The sequence below is a fragment of the Dendrobium catenatum genome, unplaced genomic scaffold, assembly GCF_001605985.2.
Source record: "Dendrobium catenatum unplaced genomic scaffold, ASM160598v2 fragScaff_scaffold_621, whole genome shotgun sequence".
In the NCBI taxonomy this organism is placed as follows: domain Eukaryota; kingdom Viridiplantae; phylum Streptophyta; class Magnoliopsida; order Asparagales; family Orchidaceae; genus Dendrobium; species Dendrobium catenatum.
The window spans coordinates 15789718-15810762 of NW_021319083.1; the positions used below are offsets into that span (position 1 = coordinate 15789718).

At 37.3% G+C, this 21045-nt stretch overlaps 1 long non-coding RNA gene across 5 annotated transcripts; it reads left to right on the forward strand.

The window, feature by feature from the left end:
- Window positions 1-1868: 1868 nt before the first annotated feature.
- Window positions 1869-20737, forward strand: LOC114579710. Of its 5 annotated transcripts, none has more exons than XR_003700860.1 (4): window positions 1869-2778; window positions 9632-9790; window positions 9909-10010; window positions 18704-19007. It is a non-coding gene; the product is annotated as an uncharacterized LOC114579710 (long non-coding RNA). The 5 variants fall into 5 exon arrangements; XR_003700858.1 differs by lacking the exon at window positions 1869-2778 and adding an exon at window positions 20465-20737 and having other exon boundaries at window positions 9524-9790; window positions 18707-18793; XR_003700857.1 differs by lacking the exon at window positions 1869-2778 and adding an exon at window positions 20465-20736 and having other exon boundaries at window positions 9524-9790; window positions 18704-18793.
- The last annotated feature ends 308 nt before the right edge of the window (window positions 20738-21045 follow it).

The following is a 21045-nucleotide window of genomic DNA, read 5'->3' on the forward strand; positions in this document are numbered from 1 at the left end:
TCCTAGTTCTCATACATGCCAATAACCTTCTGGGCATTTGCGTCCAAAGTTGTTCTTGGACTGCTTTATGTTTGGTGGTAGTTGTAGGGGTTCTGCTGTAGTGAAGCGGATCATTTACATTGAATTCTTGGCATGCCAATGTGATGATTCTTGGATGGATCGTGTTGGAAGTTTTAATAGAGTTTTAGTTTTTGGTAGAAGAATTGGTGGTTTGCTTGTCAATCCTCAGCAATTATTGGTTCTTCTAAGGGAGTTTGTTTCAAGGTTGTTGAGAATGCGATTGAAAGTATGTCTGTTGAACCTGTTGTTGGCATGATGATGGTTCAAGGGTAGGGGTGTCAATTTTTGACACGACCCGAAACCCGACTCGGACCCGACACGGAAAAATCCGAGTTCGGGTCGACCTGTTTGTGAAATGGGTCGGGTTCGGGTTCAATAAACTGACCCGTTTTAAAAAGCGGGTCAGGTTCGGGTTGACCCGACAACTCGAAAATTACTCGAAAATCCAGGTTCGGTCTGCTGCCCGCCCTGCCCGAAGCATCCAAGTGCCCTGCCGAAAGCATTGACTCCTGCGCGGTGCGAGTCCCGAACGGTCCCGCGTGCACGCCTGCGTCGAGACAGTCGAGTCTCGTGCCGTCGCCCGTCGCTCGTGCACGCCTGCGCGGTGCGCGTCCCGAACGACCGAACCGACCTTGCCGCTGCCGCGTGCGTGCTTGCCCTGCTGCGGTGCGCCTACCTTGTCCCTAACCAGCCTTGCCGCTGTAGCTTGTGCGCATCCCGAACCGGCCCTACCGCGTCCCGAACGAGAACCCAGTTGTTTAAGCTTTTTTTTTTAAATCTGGGTTGGGTCGTGTCAACCCGGCAACCTACGCGGCTCGGGCCCGGGTTGAAAAAGCCGATCCGTTTACAAAAGCGGGTCGGGTTGGGGTTGACCCGTTTAGAGTCGGGTCAATTCGGGTTCGACCCGAACCCGACCCTTTGACCCGAATTGACACCCCTATTCAAGGGTATCCGCTGGAGCTGATCGTTAATGCAGCCTCACGGAGTCTTTCTACTGGATTGGATAAGGAAGAGAGTAATTGTCTTCCTAGAGAGTTTTCGGATGGCTTGGAATGGGAGCTTACCCCTTCTTTGGGATTTCTTGTGGATGGTACTGCCTTGGAGGTTTTTGGTACTAGTTTTGTGAACGGGAAGTGTTATGTTTTTCGGCTGCATTTGTATGATCTTTTCTTGGAAGATTTTTGGTGTCTTCCTTGATCTGGTGATGGGATGAAGTGGACTTCTATGTTGTATATGCTTATGGTTGGAGAAGATGTTTTCTTTTAAGTGGTTCGTGGCAAGGTTGTCATGGTTTATGGTGTGCTTCAGATGGCAGAGATTGGTTCTTCCATGGGAGCTAGTCTTTCAAAGGCTTTGAAGGTTATTGGTTTGTTTCCAGAAATTCACGACTTGTTGGCAGTTCTCCTAAAGGATGCAGGGTTTGTGGGTACTAAAGACTTGGAGACTCAGGATGGATTTTCTAATCTAAAGCTAGATGGCACTTCTGTGGATTCGTTGGTGGTTGTTGGAGGCTTGTTAGGAGTTATTTTGAGTTTAGTTGTTGTTATGTGTACTTTTCTTGCAGTTGTTTTTAGTTATTTTGTTTTTCGTGGGTGTTCTTTTTGTCTCTTTGGATTTAAAGTAATGATACATGAGATTCTTACTAGTTCGCATTTTCTATCTTTTGGGAACTCTGGGACACTAACCAACCTTTTAGGTTGTTTAAATATTTGGTGTCCTTATCACCCCAATGGGTTTAAAATGGGAATTAGTAGATCACATATCCATTATGATAGATTCAAAGGGCTTGTTTTGCTTTTGCTTTCTAATTTGTAATTGTTTTTCCTTTTATTAATGTTATATGCATCCCTTAAAAAAAAAAAAAAAAAAAACATTATGGGCATCAACTAACGTAGATTTTTTTACTAAGAACATCTCCAACCAAAAAACTTATTTTCTGCTCTAAAATACAGTAATATTTCAAAATGCAGTAATTTGTCTCCATCGGAACTCTATTTCTTGACACGAAAAAGAATATTCCATGTATATTCTTTCTCAAGCACAAGCGCTAGCCTTTCTCCCCTCTGCTTTCTCTGTTTCCACCAAAAATGAGTTTGTGAATAGTGCGATCGGCATTGCAATTGTTCACAAATGATAGAATGACATGCCTTTTGCCATTTGATTGGAGAAATTTGTGGAGGCCAATCAGGGACATGGAGTTCGGTTAGAGATGCACTTAACTACTGCCCTTTGGAGTTCGAAACTTTTTTTTTTTTGGGTGAGGAGCAATGAGAACCGTAGCTCAATAAAATTAAATAATAACATCAGTTACACTGTGGGGTTACCAAAGGTAAAAAACAATTGATCTTGTAGCTCTGGAAAAAAAAAAAACACCATGAAATGTCAAATAGCAGTAAGGGATCTAACAATAAGCCCGATTGCCATAAGTATATGTTAGGTTGGAAGTACAGAGGGCTTGACACCAACCAGAGAAAGGGATCTCTACCAACATCGTAGAAAGTGAACCTGCAGCCACTGCGTTGAATGCATATATCATCATCCAACCACCAAGTATAGAGCACCACGGCGTGTAAGGCAACACCAGGTGACCAATTCCCCAAGGCAAAAGGTGAAGTATACTTCAGGAAAGTAAAGCCCGCAAAATAAGTCCCACCAAGAAGTCCACTGAGTAAAGTAACAAGGCGAGAGATTGAGGCAAATTGAAAAGAATCCACTGAGGTAAAGTATACTTTATTGGAAGTAAAACCAATCCAGCATCTAGCTTGATCCAATCTAAGTTGGCATTTTTTCATGTTCCAACCTTAGACCAGTAATCGACCTATTGATCTATAATTTGCTTCCCTCCTTGATATGGCGTTTTGAAAGTTTATGTGAATTTTCATGTTATCCAATTAAGACTATACTTCTGAGATAAGTTTGGAAATATTTGAGATTTTGGAAGCAGATGCCAGAAGCTTGTTTGTCTTCCAGAGCTGCAAGAAGCCATGGTTTGTGTTAGAAATTAGGGCTGTTTAGTCTAGACTCTAGAACCTAGACAATAGAGATGCTTTGATTCCATGAGAGTTGTGAGAAGAACAAGAATTTTGGATTTTACCTTATGATATACAACAGAAAAGATAATATAGGAATCTAGAAAGGCCTTAAGGGTAACAAAAATATCTTATTATAATCAGCTTCTGTGAGGATATAGCATTAAATGACATTTTGCTTCCCACAACCCTCATATCTATCCATTAATATCTGACAGAAATATCCCATAAATTTGTTTTGATTCATCTATCAAATCAAAATATCTTATAACTTGTTGGAAATAGACCGCTTTCATTTGGTTATAAATGATGTAGGACCTATTATGGTTGCGTGCTCAACAATTTCTGCCTTATTATGGGTTGCAGGCTCAACATTCCAAACACCGTTGTTGAAAAAAAGATCAAATGCACCTCTCCATCAGCAGATGTGGGTTTCGTATGATATGATGGGTGGTTAGAGATATTTAAATAATCTTGAGATGTTTAAATGTTCTTGATATATTATAACCTCCTAATCAAGATTTTCTCAGTTTTGAGAATCAAACTTTTTAGTCATATTTTATGGACATTACGGTCGCTGACTTCATCCTAAAAAAGCACCTATTTTCCCTTATCTCTTACTTGCTTTATATTCAAACATTTAATTGGCTGCTATCACTAAATGAGTTTTCACATATCATAATAGATAGTTGTATCTATTGAATTCAAATTTATCTGATGGATGATGCCCAACTTTATTAGCAGATCCATTCGGTGAACTAATAACATGTTAGTCAGGATTGAGACTATGGAGAGAGAGTATAGAGACAATAAAGAGGAGGAGAGTAAGCTATCAGAATCTTTGCTATCGCAATAAGAAAATATAGAAAAAATGTTGAAAGATCCAAAATCTCTAGGTGAAAAGCCCAAAGGTAAAAAAATAGATTCCAAACTATTCCTCCTCATCCTTTATTTATAGGATTTTGTAGGATAAAAAAATGGATATACAGAAAAAAATAAAAATACAGGCTACACAGAATACCCATACATTACAACAACAACAAGCCTTTATCCCACTATGTGTGTCGGCTACATGAATCCTTTTTTCTCCATTGTGTTCTGTTATGAGTCAAATTCTCATCTAAATTTAAAAAAGAAAGGTCATTTCTAATATTTCTAACTAAGTCTTTTTAAGTTTACCTCTATCTTTCTTAGCATAAGTTAAATCTAATACATCTACTTTCCTAATCAGGTCATCGAAAGACCGCCGTTTAATATAACCAAACCATCTAAGATGACTCCCTCTAATCTTATCTTCCACTGGCGCTACTCCAACCTTTTTCATGTATATGCTCATTTCATGTATTGTCTTTAAGAGTAAAGTCAATCATCCACCTGAGCATCCTCATCTCAGCAACACTTAACTTAATATTATACTTCTATTTTAATGGCTAACATTTTGTACCATAAAGCATTGCAGGTCTCACTACCATCTTATAAAATTTTTCCTTAAGTTTGAGAGGGACTTTTCTATCACACAACAAGCCCGATGCATTCCTCCACTTAACCATCCAACTTGAATTTTATTAATAATGTCCCATCTATTTCACCATCACTTTGAAAAATAGACCCAAGATATCTAAAACAAGTGCTCTTATTAATGACCTGATCGACCAAAGTCACAATCCCCCACTAGATCTATTATTACTAAAATTACACTCCATATATTCAGTTTTAGATCTACTCAAACGGAAGCCTTTAGACTCTAAGCTTGACCTCAATAATTCAAGTTTACCTTCAACTCCCTCTCTATTCCTATCAACAAGAAGAATATCATCAACGAAAAGCATAAACCAGGTACAACCTCTTGCAAATGTCTAGTGAGAACATCCATGACTAAAGCAAAAATATATGGGCTTAAGGCCGATCCTTGATTTAATCCAACTGAAATAAGAAAATTCTTGGTCAAACCACCTTGTGTTTGAACACAAGTAACAACTCCTGCATTCATATCCATAAATGAGAAGAATGTTTAAGAATTCTTTTGTTAGCAAAGAATTGGTTGATAAAGAGCCTATTTAAGTTTATAAACGTGTTGATTGTGCTATAGGGAAGAAGAATAAAACCATGCTTAAGCTTTACTTTTGAATATAGTAGGGAATGAAAGAATATTATATCGTCCCTCAAATTAAGTGTTCGGTGAGTGAACAGTTAATTTGGAACGAAGTAGCTCGAAGCGTGTTTGTACAAATGGCTTTGTGAGAATGTCGGCGATCTGAGCCTGAGAAGAAATGTGTTGAATTTGAATGCTGCGATTCGCAATGTGCTGTCGGATGAATTGGTAATCTATCTCGATGTGTTTCGTTCGAGCATGGAATACCAGATTCTTAGCAATCGCGATTGCAGAGATGTTGTCGCAGTGAAGTACAGTGGGAGAGGATTGAAAGAGCTGGAGTTCTGATGCAAGACGCCTGAGCCAAATGATCTCCGAGGTAGCAGCCGACAATGCTCTATATTCTGCTTCAGTCGAGGATTTTGCGACGGTCACCTGTTTCTTAACCGACCAGGAGATCAGGTTCGAACCCATGAAAGTACAGTGGCCGGAGATGGATTTGCGGTCAGATATGTCGGCCGCCCAATCTGCATCCGCATAGGTCTGTAGTGTGGTGTCTCCGGCAACGATGGGAAGGCCGTGCGACTGAGTTCCTTTGATGTAACGCAGAATGCGTTTGAGTTGTGAGAAGTCGGCATTGGTCGAATTCTGCATATGTTGGCAAACTTGATTGGTAGCATAAGCTATGTCAGGGCTGGTGATTGTTAAGTACTGAAGAGAGCCGGCAATTCGTCTGTAATGCGTCGGATCGTGGAAGGGCTCATCAAGTTGCTGCGGATGTCGTCCCGCCGGTGTAGCAGGAGTGGGGCATGGTTTACAGTCCATGAAACCAGTTTCTTGCAGCAGTTTAGAAGCATAATGTGCCTGAGTAAGAAAGAATCCAGAGTTAGTTCGATTAATTTGAATGCCTAAAAACAGATTGATTTCACCAAGCTGTTTGAGAGCGAATTGAGTGTGTAGATCGCTGAGTAGTTTGTTGATGTGCTCCGGTTGATTTCCTGTAATAAGAATGTCATCAACGTAAAGAAGTATACAAATAAAGATTTGATTGTTATTATAAATGAGCAAAGATGGATCGGAGCGGCTAAACCCGAAACCGCGCATGCGAAGAAAGTCCGTAATTTTCTGGAACCATTGCCTGGTTGCCTGTTTGAGGCCGTATAAGGATTTGTGTAATTTGCATACAGCATTCAGTTGAGCGGAGTCTTCGAATCCCCGCGGCTGAGTCATGTAGATGTCGTCAGGGAGATCACCGTGAAGAAATGCGTTGGACACATCCAACTGATGAATTGGCCAGGTGCGGTTGATGGCGAGTATGAGAAGCATTCGAATTGTTGTTATCCGAGCTACAGGACTGAATGTCTCAGTGTAGTTGTCTCCGAGTATTTGTTCGTAGCCAAGAGCCACGAGTCTTGCCTTGTAACGATCAACCGTGCCAGAAGGATTGAGCTTTGTTTTGAAGGTCCATTTGCACCCGAGCACGCGTTTGTTCGGTGGTCTGGGAACAAGAGTCCAGGTTTGCTGTTTAGTTAAAGCTTTAAATTCTTCGGCCATGGCATCCTGCCAGTGCTGTATTTTGCTGGCTTGAGTATAGGTGGTCGGAGTTGAGGTGTTGACAGTTTTGCTGTGTAAAGAGAGGATCTGTCGAGGTTTTGTGATGCCAGATTTCGAGCGAGTCTGCATCGGGTGAGACGGAGGAATGATGCTGGTTTCGGCGGAGGAATTCTGTTCTATCAAATTAGAAGTGGGAGGATTAGGAGGTGTTGACAGAGTGGGAAGTATTTGAGGAGGGGAGGTTATCTGGGATGTGGTCGTTGAGGCGGATGCAGGAACAAGAAGATGAGGATTTATAATGTTAGAGACAGAGTGATGATCGGTGGAGTGATCAGTTGGCTGAGTGAACGGAAAGACATTTTCTTGGAAGTCCACATGCCGAGAGAGGTGTATTTTGTTAGTGGTCAAGTCGTAGCATTTGTACCCCTTATGATTAGGAGAATAGCCTAAAAATATGCAAGGATGCGAGCGGGGAGATAGTTTGCTGGTGGTGTAAGGACGAAGCCATGGGTAGCATAAGCACCCGAAGGTTCGTAGGTGGGTGTAATCCGGGGAAGCGTTGTACAGCATCTGATGAGGAGACTTTAGAGAGATTGCAGTTGAGGGAAGCCGATTGATTAGGTAGTTTGCCGTTGACACCGCGTCTGCCCAGAATTGATCTGGAAGACGAGACGCTATCAGCAACGTTCGGGTGAGCTCCAAGAGGTGTCTGTGTTTCCTTTCTGAGAGTCCGTTCTGTTCTGGAGTATGCGGACAGCTGAGCTGATGCTGAATACCATGCTTGTTGAGATAGGCTGTGAACTCGTTGCTTAGATATTCCCCGCCACCATCCGTCCTGAGAGTTTTAGGTGTAGCCGAGAATTGATTTTGAAGAAAACTGCATAGCAATAGAAATTTGGAAAATGTTTCGTGCTTGTAATGCATAAAATAGATCCAGGTGAACCGAGTATAATCGTCGATAAAGGCTACATAGTAGCGAAAGCCGTTTATCGACGGTTGATTGGTCGGTCCCCAGATGTCGGAATGAATCAGCTCAAACGGACGAGATGAAGAAGTAACACTTTTATTGAAAGAATGTTTATGGCTTTTAGCCATTTTACATGGTTCACAGAAATAGTCAGAGGAAACACGAGAAGAATTGGGCAGAGAAGAAGCTAAAAAATTAAAGATTCTATTGTTGGGGTGACCGAGATGGGCATGCCAAGTGGAAGACGGTGTGGTAGTCGTTTGAAGGGCAGTGACCGTCTGAGCTGGAGCGATTTGAAGAGCGTAGATCCCGTTAAGCAGACGACCACGAAGAAGGGGTTGATGGTCCTGAATATCCTTAATTTCGAAACCATTAGAGTCAAATGTTATAGAAACAGAGTTATCCTTGGTTAATTTAGAAACGGATAAAAGATTGTGGGTGAGTGCAGGAACGTGTAGAAGATTACAGAGATGAAGCTTACGAGAGGAATCCGGTAAAGGAAGCAGACCTTGGCCGTAGTTCTGTATTGGAACCGTATTACCATTTGCGACCGAGACAGACTCAGAGCCATTGTAAGCGGTAGGATATTGAATATTCGAGGCATCCGACGTCATATGGGACGACGCTCCAGAGTCAAGTACCCAAGATTGAGTGGTCGAAGGAGTCGGCTGAGCAAGAAGAGCTCTGGGAGCGTTTGGAGCTGCAGGGGTATAAGAAAGATTGCATCGATGCCAACAGTTAGAGGCAATATGACCTATCTTGTTGCAAATTTGGCAGATCGGGCGTGTGCTGGTGTTGCTGCTGGGTGAGAGAGCTGGATCCACCGTAGTCGTCGGGCGGGAGCCGTTGTTCCGAGATTTGTTGAAGCGCCTATTGTTCTTGTTTCTGGACTGATTAGTAGAGGTAACATGAAACGCGGCTGTGGTGGAAAGCTGGTCTTTCTTGAGGTCCTGATTGATATGGATTTCCTCTGAAATGAGAAGAGAATAAAGAGCGTCCAAATCGGCCGGAAGGGAGGAAGACCGAATGTAAGTTTTGAACGAATTGTATGAGGGCGGGAGTCCATTTAGTATGTACAGAATAATGTCTTCTGGATCAACCTTGGTACCAGACGCAGCGATATTATCCACGATTGTCTTGACCTGAGCCAGGTACTGCTGCATCGTAAGATTGTTCATCTGGATGTGATGCAACTCGTTCTTGAGTTGAATGATACGAGAGCGACTGGTGGACTGCAGCCGGCGTTCAAGAACTGTCCAGACTTCATGAGCCGTGGCAGAGGTAATGACGTATGGAAGAATGGCCGGAGAGATCGACGAAAAGAGAGCGGAAATCAGGTTGTTGTCGATGAGCCGCCAGTTGGCGTGATCGGCGGAGGTCGTGTCGGTAGGCGGAAGCGTTGTACCTGTAAGATGGTCGGCGTAACCATTGGCAGACAGGTGCTGAAAGATTTGAGTACGCCAGATGGCATAGTTGTCGGCAGTGAGAGGATTCGGGATCAGATTCTTGATGTTCGAGATAATGAATTTCAATGTCGCCGGAAGTACAAGATCTTGGCGTTGTGCGGCAACGAGTGTGGAGGAAGCGGGAGGGAGGGTAGAAGACGATTCTTGATCCCCCATGATTGGCTCACTGATACCATGAAAGAGGAGAAGGAAGGAGGTCGAGGAAGAAGACAGAGCGGGATAAAGGAAAAACTAAAGAGGGAAATTATTATTCAAATATTGTAACAGATACAATGATTAAATAGTGAAAATAAGAATGTAATGTGCTGAAGGTACAGATTAAGTAAAGCTAATCCTAACTAATCCTTTATAGGGAATACTTGGCAAAGGACTACATTTGTGGCTTGTTGTATGTACATAATAGTTTGATAATGTTCCATTTGCTCATAATTATCTGTGGATTGACCTATGCATCCACAACTAGCATCTTGAACCCTGAAGGGATTGACCGGTCCACAAATGTTGAAGCTGCTTGAAGTTCCCAGTGGGAAGGAAGTTAGTTTCTATCCATTAGGGAGAATTCCTCCGATACAAGAAGTTTTCTCATCCTGACGGATATCATGCGAAACACCCTCTTCATGAGGTAAGTGGATGCTTTATGATTTTTTTAATAATAGTTAGAGATTATAAATCATTTTATTAGTTGGAGGTGGATGGATTAAATTGGCAATGTCTATTAGATTGTTGCTTCATGTTTGCAGTGTAGGAGGCTGTTGTACCTCAATTGATGACGAGACATCGTGATAAGGATATTCTCAAGCTGGTGCTCCTTGACATGCTTCGGGTTTTGAGATTGTTGTTAGGTATGTTATGATTTGAATCATTGAGTTCTGATTGATGCTTCAAGATCTATGCTTGATTTTGTGAATTGATGGAAGGGCCTTCATACATCTTGAACTGACCCAATGGATATTACTTGGAAGTACTATTGTTCTATCTTACCTAAATAGCATGAAAATTTTGGAAACTTACTTTCAAGGAAGGCTGGTTTCTTACCTTTTATGGAGTCATATCAATAATTTTTTCTATGTTGTTTCCTTGGCTTGGCCAGATGTTTTTTTCCATTTTTGATCTGTTGCTTGAATTAATTGCTTGAATATATTCTTCAAAATCAAATAAGCGGTTCTACTTGTGCTACACTGGCAAACCAAGTTTTATCTTAAGCCATTCTTGGTTGGTCTATTCGATCAAATTTGGACATTAAACTGGCCAATGAAACTAATATATTAGTCTTTTTGTTTTGGGTCTTTAGAATTTGCTTAACTATTACTCTTGTAGTCTTTGTTGATTAGGCTTATAAAATAAATTGATACACTTACATTTGTTTTGAGTTTTGTTTGCTCATTTTGGTCGTCCGATTGGTATTTATTGAGATGTGTATAGTCCATGTATTTACTTGGGATTCAGAATCTGTTGCAGCTTATTTATTTTTTAGTTGTGAACTATATGACATAATGGTCTAAGTTCTCTTTTAACAGTATATTCTGCTTTTTATGATCAAATGGACCCCGAGAATTAAATTTGTTTCTTAAGGTGGTTAGGTTGTAATTTATGGAACTAGAATTTATTGATGTTATGGTGTCCGCCTCGTATTTGATAAATAATCATTTTGTGTTGCATTTACTGGAGGAAATTCTAGTAGGGGATCACTGTCACAACAACAACAACCATCATCGCTATCAATCATCGTTCCCCGTCGGGGATCGCTGTCACAATTGCTTTATTCAACTTATTTGAGATTTAATTATAAAAAACTAATATTTTTTAAGATGGTAAACATATTTTATTTCTTATCAAAGCATAAATACAATAAAATAAAAACAAAATTAAAAAAGATAATCATTTGGGAGTTTATGCCTGCTAAAGAAAAATGTTTTTTAAAAACAAAAATCAAAACGAAAAAAGTAAAAGTGATCCCAAACATGCTATATGCCTATCCAAATGGTTGGAGATGGCTAATGATGATTGCAATAAAGTGAATGTGGTTAGACTCACATTTTTCTATGCATTATGTGGCATGGTTTGTTATTTAAGATTAAGGTGTAGTTTTGGCTTTCTTAGTATATTATTTCCATAATCTGTGGTTGCTGGGGTTGTTTAGATTGTAGGGACTCTAGTAGCTAATTTTGCTGGTGTTCTATGATATGGCATATGCCACTGTCACCTTAGCTTGACAGAAGAATGGCTTTATAAAGCTAGTATTAAATTATAAATGTGAACGGCATCATTCATTTTTTGCTTTAATTTTTAACCATGGGCAGATACAACCTCCCCATAAAAAAAAGGTAAAGTAAATGGCATTTACGAATATGGTAAGAAATGTTGCCGCAGGTTAAGATGGATAGGACCATTTTCTGATCCAGACCCCCATAATCCCTCTTCTTCTAACCTCTTGCTTAACAATTTTTCTGCTCTTGTTTCAGGCTTGGAGGACTTTTCTTCTGCCGCTTCTGAAATCCAAAATCATCTTCAAAAAATTCTATTAGCCAGCCAAGTCACCACGTTTAAAACTAATAGTTCCTCCAAAGCCAAAAAACCGCTCCCTCCCCCCCTCCAAAACCAAATGACAAGCTTAAATTTTACCTCTTGGAATGTAAGAGGTTTTCATGGTCTTGATAGGATTCTCAATTGCCAGAACCTTATTAGATCTTTTAACTTAGACCCCTTCTCAGTTCTTGAAGCTAAAATTAGTCCTCCCCTGTTTTCTATCCAATGATTTACCTCCTCTTATTCTCTTTACCCTAATGAAGGGAACTACAATAACTTTGACCTCTTTCATTTTGGTCGCATTTGGATCAAATGAAATGCTTTTGAACTTACCTTCTTCCCTACTTTCATTAGCTCCCAACTTATTCATGGCTTGGTTGAAGTGGGATCTCATCTGTAATTTGCTCTATATGTGGTTTTTGCTTTAAAAATTCCTACTGACAGGAAAATTTTGTGGTCTGACTTGAGAGACATTGGCTCTCAGATCACCTCTTCTTCTCTAGCCTGGGCTGCCTTATCTCTTGTTGTTGTCAACAAGAAAAGAAACGGGGCGCTCTGATCCCATTTCTATGTTCTGGGATTTTACTAGTATTGCTTTTGATAATTGTCTTTTTGACCTTGCCTCAGTCGGATTACATTACACTTGGTTTAATAGCTGCTTGGATACACCAATTTCACATAAAGCTTGATAGGGTGTTGATCGATGAGACTTGAATGCTGGATTTTCCCACTTCATATTAAAAAGTCAACTGTCCCTATACCTCGAATCACTCTCCCTGATCACTTTTCTTCAGCCGCTAGCCCCTAAGCATCATAGATTCCAATACAAAATTTATCGGAGTAAGTTTCCTCAATTCTTACAAACTGTTATCACTACTTTTTCTAAGCACTACTACAAGGACCATGTCACTTCACTATATCATAAGCTCAGTACAACAACAACAAGTCTTTATCCCACTATATGGGGTTGGCTACATGAATCTTTTATCTCTATTGTGTTATGGAGAGAGAGAGAGAGAGACCTAAAAAGACTTATATTAAGAAAAAGGAGGTAAGAAGTATACTAAGTATCTTTATCTCTTATATTACCTAAAAATTAATAAAGTTTCTAAAAGATGATAACCTATTGTATTGTAGGTTTATTTGTATATTTATGCAGAAAGAAGGTTTTGGAATAGTGTATCAAAGGAAAAGGTTTCGTGGTGTAAGTTTGGAAGAAATCACTCATCAATAAGGTAAGTTATGTAAAAGAGTATAATTGCAATGATTTGGTAATTCCAAATTTCTTGTGAATGTGTTAATGACTGAAATGCATTATATTAATTTTAGTAGTAATCATCAGAATACATTGACATTCACAATCAATGATTCATGGAATTTTGAGAAATTTAATAAACAATGATGTATGCTTAAAGCAATCTTTTCTTAGTTGATAGATTTTGGATGTAATACATACTAAATTTTTCCTACGTTAAATGAAAGATTATAAACATGGTGGGCATTCTTTAACCATTGGAATCAGTTATGAATTATGAATATATAAGGGTTACTGAATATTTATTTAGTAAAGATTGACTATTTTTATGTTATGATATATACATTATCAGGTGGGCAAAAGGGACCCAATATGAAACATATATTGTAGATGAGGTAAAAGGGGCCTCAAGGAAATTGATACATGCATAGTAGTTGGGGCAAAATGGAACCCTAAAGAGGCAAAAAGGACCTCTATGAAATTCAATGATGATAATGTCAGGTCTACCTAGGCCCCATTGAATATTATATGAAAGTATATTCAAATCTTTTAAAAGACTAAATATTCAGTATTTATCTCAAATGACATAAAAGATAATGTCCAATATAATTTTTATGATGTTTTTCAAATAATGATAAATTTATCCAATGATTAGCTTAATATTGTAATTCATTATATTATTGCATTTTAATTGTTATTGAATTTGCATTGCTTATTGAGCTTCATAGCTCAATTATTTTCCTTACTGGCTGTTATTACAGGAAAGAGTGGAAGAAGACTAAGTTGTAAGTGATGAAATTTTTTATATAATGTTTAATTATGTTGTGAGTCTATATTTGAGGTATGCAAATAGTTAGTGTTGTACTCTTTTGAGTTTCTTAGTGGCTCTGTAAATCTTTATGTGGTATGAAAATTTGATTTACTAGATGCTTCCTATTATTATCAATGGCATTATAATTGAATGTTTTTATTAAAGTGGGAATCCTTTATGTTGAATAATAAAAATGACTTAAAGGTTATGTTTATGCATGCACACCATACAGTACTTTTCAGGAGTACTGTGGGGTGTTACATTCCTCCACTTCAACCATCCAACTTGAATTTTATTAATAATATCTCCATCTATTTTACCATCACTCTAAACAATAAACCTAATAAATCTTAAACATATACTCTTATTAATGACTTGATCTCCCAAAGTTACAATCCTCACACTAAATTTATTATAAATAAAATTATAGTCCATATATTCAATTTTAGATCCACTCAAATGAAAGTCTTTAGACTCTAATGGTTGATCTCTATAATTCAAGTTTACCTTCAACTCCATCTTTAGTCTTATCAACAAGCTCAGTAGTCTCAAAAAAAAAAAAAAATCAAGTCCCAAGATTGGAAATTATATCACTTCTCCGTTAAATTTGTGGAGAAACAAATGATTTATTTTGAGCTTCTCAATACAGACCCTTGTAACCAGGAGCTAAATCAAAAGGCTAAGGACCCTTCTACTTACTATGGGGCTTGGGTTTCATGGGTAATCCTGTTACGCCCTGAGATCTATAAAGTGGAGGAATTTATTTTCTTTTCTCTTTATTTTCTTTTCAACTTATTATTTTTATTTATTTTTTCTAGTTAATAATCGATGATCATTCATTTACAATCAGATCAATTTTACATCAAGAGCTGATTAATTACATTAAGAAAAACAAATAACAGTAGGAAAAATATCATTGCATTTCTATAGTCAATATTTGCATTCTACAATCATTATTTAAAAGAATATGTACAATAGTCACAATAGGCTGCAAAAGAATATATACAATCAAATAACTTAAAATAAACTAAAACATCATCATTGCTAAGCCTTAAATCACGGGTTCCTTACCTTTATCTAAAATCATATAAAATCATATAATGAGCATAAAAGCCCAGTAAATAATTAAAATTTTGCAACTGAAATCATAGCAAGATAAAAGAGAAATACTATGTTATAAATCATGTAAGGAAATCAATGCATTAATATATACTATTTATACTGATCACCTTTGTCAATTTATTAATTCTACTCTCGTTCTGTCAATCAATCAACCAATCATTCTATCTTTATCTTTCAATTAGTTTTGTTCAATCAGTCAATCTTATTATTCATTCAATTAATCAGTCAGTCAGTTATTTATAAATTAATTGTATCAATATTTTTTATCATGCATTGGTACCATTTATATATATATATATATAAGTATTCTTATCATTTATCATATATTCAGATGAGAGTATCTTGATCTTGCTCCTGTCCTTATAATTTTCGATCAATCGTCCCTTACAACTCCTAATAAGTGAACTCCATATAACTCTCAATCAGTGCATCATGTGGATCAATCACCTTGACTCTCAATTAGTCTCCAGTTCCTTATGACTCAAATTAATGAATCAATGAATATTAAGAGTATCATGTGGGTTTATCATATCATGTGTATCCAATATCAGTCAGTTATATCATTTTTATTAGATTAGTATTAGTTTAATACGTCATTTCAATACATTTTCATTACATTAATTATTTAAGCCCAAATTACATTTCGGTATTTTCACATCAAATCACAAACATTACTTTTCAATATATTTTTAGTATACTTTTTCCTACTCATTTTACATAGAAATTGAAAATGCAATAAAATTATTTTAAATTATTCAAAATAATCAAATCTATAACATATCAAAAATTACACAGTGAAAGTTTACAAAATCAGTGGATAATGTATTTTTGATAGATCTAGGAGATAAAATTCATAGAAATTAAAATCATCAATGACAAAAGTAAGAGAATAGTCATTTACAACGATCAGAATACTTTTTATGACAGAAGTAACGGACAAAAAGCCCCGGAGAGCTTCCTCTCTCTTCTTCTCTCTCCTCTCCTTCTCCCTTCTCCCTTTCCTTCTTGAGCAAGCCACGGGAGAATGAGGGAGAGGTGGCGAAGCTAGAGCTTTTAGTGCTTAGGACTAGAATAAAAAATATATAAAAATACTGTTAGGGGCCTAGCGCTGCAGTGCTCTAACCTAGCGTTGCATGTTGAATTCAGAATTACTGTATAACATAGGCTTCAATTTTGCGGCGATGATTTCTCACGTCAGCGTTCATAATTTCAGCGCCGTAGCGTTCTAGTTCAAATAGCAATTCAAATATTTCATTTTAAAATATATTATCATAATTTAGGTTGTTATAGATTTAAAGAGGTAAAACAAACTGGCTTACTCATGGGGAAGAGGACATGAGATTTCTCTATGGGAAAATCAAAGGGAGAAACAACTTTAACTTCATGTGAGAATTATCTATAGATCTTGGGACCTTTACCAGTCATAGTGATATAGCCTCTGTTACTGTAAATCATTTCCATAACATCCTTATCTCCCCACCTCCCTCGTCTCATTCTCCCCTCCCTACTGGTAAACAAATCACCCACTCTTTGATTCCTTTGTTAATGGGTTCGTTTTCTGATGTGGACATCAGGGATGTGGTTTTTAATTCACCCAAAATCTCTTCTCCTGGACCAAACCTTTTTTCATTTGAGTTCTACTATTTACTTAAGAAAAGCTATTTACCCAAGAAGGTTAAAGCCACGGATCTCCCTTATTTCCAAAACCTCTTCTACAGGTCATATAAAGGATTATAGGCTTATTATCCTTTGCAAATTGCAACACCTTTTATAAAATTATTGACAAGCTCCTTGCTAATAGGCTTAAATCTATTATGCCTTATATTATAGATCTTACTCAGGCTGATTTCATTATGAATAACGTGTCTACTGATAACATACTTCTAGTTTCTTACATTCTATCAGATTTTAAATTTGAAAGGCTAGAAACTTTTGTGACCAATATAATATATTTAAAACTTTTGATACAGTTTCTAAGGTATTTATCCTCAACAGATTGCATGCCAAAGACTTCCCTAGCTTGTTTATTGGGTGGGTATTGATAATGTGCACATTTCTATTTGCATCAATAGCAACTTGGAGAGCTTTCTCAATTAATCTTTTGGCCTCAAACAAGGCTTCTCTCTCTCTCATTATCTCTTTTGTCATTGTCATGGATGCACTCTTTGCTTCATTTGAGTTGGTTGTGTAGGACGGCTCATTTTTTTGTAATTAAGTTGGGTGAAACTTATATCACTCACCTCTTATATGCTGACAATCTTGATCTCCTAGTGTTTGGAAATATCCAACTCTGCCACTATTTTTAATCCACCTAGATCTGCGTTCACTAAATCTCTTCTTCTTTTGATGAATTTGTTCTAGAATGGTTTAAAGATATATGAGTACTTAATTAATTGCATTATATTTGCACCAATTTACCTTGTGTTAGATGATAAATGTCGTCTTGACTTAATGGAAACTCTTAACAAAATATAAACAAGGCCCTATACTTCGCATTCGGGTAAAGTCTAACAACGAATTGGGTTTACAAATAAGTTGCTTCTTGGAAATATGAGAATTAGAAAATGAATGTGTTAAATTTTTTAAATGAGAAAGTGCAAATTTGTTATGTCAGTGTGTGGAAGTGTACGTCTAGATGAAAGAGCAAAGAGGTAGATGCCAGTTGCATTTATGAAAAAGTGCAATGTAGCTGAAAACGTGATTCGTCAGCTTTAACGGATAGTTGAAACTTGAAAGAGAGCTGGACCACTGGACCTGGTTGTTAAGTTCTTAAAAAAGATGAAACTTGGACGAACACTAAATGTTAGCTTTTATTATAATGCATGAGGATTCGCAAACTCAAATCAAATATTACCAGACTAATTATATTTTCGGTTACTCTAGCTGTTAAAGAAGAGTTTTTTTAACAAACTTCTATTATTTCCATCTTATTTTCTCTTCTTAATTTCTTTTATCAATCAGCACTCAACAGAAAATATGATTATGTTGCCTACTAGTTCATTGAATAAGTCTAAATGATTCCAACAATTCATTTAGCATAGGAGGTTAATAATTCAAATTTCTAGGAGTGGCTATTTTTTCATGACTATTTTATTGCCTTCATTATGGTTAAATTGTCTTCATTATGATCTGGATGTCACGGATTATATCTATGGAACTACCTCTTCTCTCCAATGCTGTGTTAAAAATTGTGTAAAACTTCTACCCATTGGTTTGACAATTTGCTTAGCATTTTTCATATATTATTTAGATCTGTTTAAATTTATGATATTTCCTGGATATATGAGTGAACTTTCAAAGCATGTTTAGTTAGTTTTTCAATGTTCCGGGATATTTTGATCTACAGTCCACAATAATTAATATGCAAGTCGACTTTCAAAGCCTGTACAGTTAGCTTTTCAATGTTCCGAGATATTTTATCTACAGTTTAACAACAAATTACGGTCCTAAACATCTCATAAGAATCGATAATTCTCTTTGAAAATAGGCTGTGGGTTCATTCGGTTGCTTGGAATTAGAAATCATCTTTAGAACAACGATGAATTTTATTGAATTCATCATTTTAATGCTCCGCTATAGCTTTCAGTTTGGAGCGGCAGAGTTAATAACCTTTGTATGTTTATTTGTGGATATTTGCGATATTGAAACACTATGCTACTGATTGATTCTTGGCGTATTAAAATTTCTTCTTGATTGGGATAATTAGGCAATGCAAATCTGTCCCGTGATGGTTGCTATGTCATAATAATGAAAGAAGTGGCTTTTGGATGCTACCTTGGTGTCATTTTTAGTCAATTTGTTGTGTTTTGTCTTTTATATAGCAGGTCACCTCATCTGCAGACTTCCTTTTGTCTAGATACAAAGTATAAAATGTAACAGAAGAGAGCGCAATATGCAGTTCTGCACTGCTGGTATGGCTTATGACTCACTTTATTGGTGAACTTATAACTTTCTGGTTCACTACTTTGAAGTATTTCTAGTAGCAGATCTATAACTTTTCATGTTTTGCTGTTCATGATGTTTTGGGAAATCTTTGTACAGATGCAATTGCCATGTAGCCGAGAATATAGAAATTGCTGTTGATTTGGAATTATTTACAAATCTAAATAAACTTTTGTTTGGAAAGTTTTAATGGTTTGCTATTGTAATTAATTAGGGGGTAGATTATTTTCTTAATTAGTTGACTTAATTGGGATTTGATTGAGGATTAGGTTAGGATGCATTTTCCTTTATTGTTTTGCCTCAAATCTATAAATTGAGGGGTTTGAGGACTTTTGCAAAATAGAGAGATCTATTGTAATATATGTTTTCTACAATATAGTGAAATCATATTCTTCTGGTGGACGTAGACATCTTTGCTGAACCACGTAAATCGCCGCGTTATATAAGCAATTCAATTTCTCCCTTAAAACAAAAGAAAAAAATCGGGTTAGAGAGGGTTTGAGAGAAAAAGAGAAGAGAGAGAAAGAGAAAGTTCGATTTTGGGTGACTTCGGGCCGTTTTCGTCCGTCAACGGATTTGGGAAAGTTGTTCGTCTCAAGGTAAGGCGCGAGTAAGCAGCTGGCGCGGTCGTGCGGATGCGGGCAAGCAGCGAATGCGGGCGAGCAGCGAGCAGTGCTTGCGTGAGCGGGCAGACTCGGGCATCTCACTGCGCGGCTAGCGAGCGGTAGCGTCTGCGCGGGCAGACTTGGGCAGCGCACGGCCAGCCGTGGGAAGGGCGCGGGTAGCCGGGACAGGTGCAAACATCCTAGGGCAGCGCCGCAGCTCACTCTAAACAGGTTTCCGAGTTGACTCGGCAACCCGTCGGGTCAACCCGAACCCAACCCATTTTTCAAATGGGTCGAATCCGAGAACTCGAACCCGACCCTTTTTTCAAATGGGTTGGGTCCAACCCGAAATTTTTTGGTCGGATTCGGGTCAGGTTTTTGTGTCGTGTCAAATATTGACACCCCTAGTTTTATACAGTTTATGGTAATTTGGTAATTTTCTGAAAATGCGTATTTTTGCCTAGTTAGATTTTTTGTTTTCTGTCGTTATACAATACTGTGAATTTTGATACATGCTAAATTACTATTTACTTGTTATAATGTGATGATATATGTCCATATGTGATTAAATTATATCTGTTGGGAGCCAGAAGATGTCAGAATTCTTTGAGATTCTATATGTGTCAGAGAATTTCTAGGAGTTATAAGGGGCTAGAATCCTTTGAGATTCTGTCCAAGATAGGGATATCTTCTATATTCTGGTGCTATAAGCATAAATAACAAAGGGAGTTATAAGGTGCCAGAATTCTTTGAGATTCTTGTGAGTCCGGTAAATGTGATCTAAACTGCTATGTGATATGAATTTCAATTTATTAATTTGTTTTATAATGTTATCTAAATCATGGAATAGCTGCTATGCATTTATTACATTTTTTAGTTTTGTAATTCTCAATTCAATGATTTTATTTAAACTACAATTAACTATTTTTAAATATTCAGTAAATTATTTGATAAAAGAATATTTGAAAATTTAGATTGATTTGTATGGCTTGCTAAGTTGTTGTAGCTCACTGTGATTTTACTTCTGGTTTTTAGGATCTGAGAAAGGGAAAGAGGTTGTGAACTAGCTCTTCAGGATCATAATATCTGAGGTTATATGTATTTTGTTATTTTTATTTTCTTACAAACATGACTAGCTTAATTTTCAGTTCTGTAGCTCTTGCCTATAGCCATGTATTGTAGTGTATATATTTATTTTGATGAATGAAAGAAACTTTATGGATGACTTTTTCAGTATTTGGATATTTTCTTAGCTCTATAGTTCGTCATTTATTTCAGTGAATATCGGCAGAAAATCTGAAAAAAAAAAAATTCCAAACTAGATCTTGGGGTTTGCTTGTCACAGCCCAACACGAAAGGACATGTCGTGATCGAGTTGGGTTGTGACAAGTATGTAGGCAGTCATCTCGGTGAGCCTAGTTTATCATTTTCCATTTTCTGAAGTGAATAATGAGTATAGATTGTTGATTTGGAATTATTTTCAAATATAAATAAACTTTTGTTTTAAAAGTTTTAATGACTCATTATTGTAATTAATTAGGGAATAGGTTATTTCCCTAATTAATTGTTTTGATTGGGGATTAGATTAGTAAGCCTTTTCATTTCTTTTTTTGTTT